The sequence below is a fragment of the Oryzias melastigma genome, linkage group LG12 (genome assembly GCF_002922805.2).
Source record: "Oryzias melastigma strain HK-1 linkage group LG12, ASM292280v2, whole genome shotgun sequence".
NCBI classification, from domain to species: domain Eukaryota; kingdom Metazoa; phylum Chordata; class Actinopteri; order Beloniformes; family Adrianichthyidae; genus Oryzias; species Oryzias melastigma.
Genome location: NC_050523.1, coordinates 9398094 through 9399274, shown reverse-complemented (window position 1 = coordinate 9399274; position 1181 = coordinate 9398094).

The window sequence follows — 1181 nt, the reverse complement described above, 5'->3', positions numbered from 1 at the left end:
TTTTTTTTTTTTTTTTTGCTAAAATATAAAACAGTTTTCTAGAAAATAGTTGCTGCAAAGTAGCAATAGCTCACTAGAAATTTGCTTCTGAGTTGGGGGTGGGTCCGTTGGCATGGAGCAACCCCGCCCCCCTTCCCCTCTCAGTCACTGAGAACTTGAAGCAGTTTGTGGCCCGCTCAGTGTGATTTCTAGGTCACATATACTCTCTTTTTGAAGCTGCATTTTTTTTCATCTGCTCCTTATTCAGAACAATATGAATAAATACTCAGAAATGCCATTTTAAGCTTGAAATATTTATATACGTCCTCGATCATCAGAAAAATACCACAAGGAAACGATAAAGACACAAAAAAAACTATTTTCATTTTACACTGTCGGCTTTGTTTGATAAAAATACCAAAACCTCAACGAATTTGAGTCAAATTACACGTAAAAGTAAATAAAAAGTACTGTTTAAACAAAGCCATACACAAAAACAGCCTTTTCCTGATCTGTTTTTGCTGATTTTTGGGTGGAAGCATAAACAAACTCATGTGATATAACACAAAAAATGGTTTTCTACATATGGGAACAGGTGTCAGATTTTCTTCTCTAAGTATGAAAGGACTTTATTTATCACATAACTGGTGTTTTTTCTGTACTTTTGGATTTTTTTTGTCTTTTTTTTTCTACTATCCAAGTTTGCAGATAGGTGCCTAAATTGTCCAGAGCACCTGATTGGACGAAGACCTTCAGTTCAGCGTTTAAATACACTACATAATCCACATGTGTCAAAGTCAGGGCCCGGGGGCCAGATCCGGCCCTCTAGGTAATTATATCCGGCCCTCCAGATTATTTTATTTTAATGTTATTAATGACGCAACGTTATCTTGCGCTTATTTCGAACGCATAATTTTAAGAAAATATATTCTTAAGGAGAGTAAAGAGTAAAATTGATTTAGTGTGGGGAAATATTCCTGCCTGTTTTTATTCATAATCATGGTAAAAAGTTGTTTTTTTAGAGTTTTAAAAATGTAGTTTTAGCTTGTTTAATAAATGTTTCTGCCGTTCGGGACACAACCTAAGGTGTGCTTTGGATTTTGGACCTCTGTGATTGAGTTTGACACCTCTGACTTAATCTGTGGGAACCCTAACACCCCCCAGCTGGCAATAACAGAAATCTACTTTGTTTCTTGATCTTT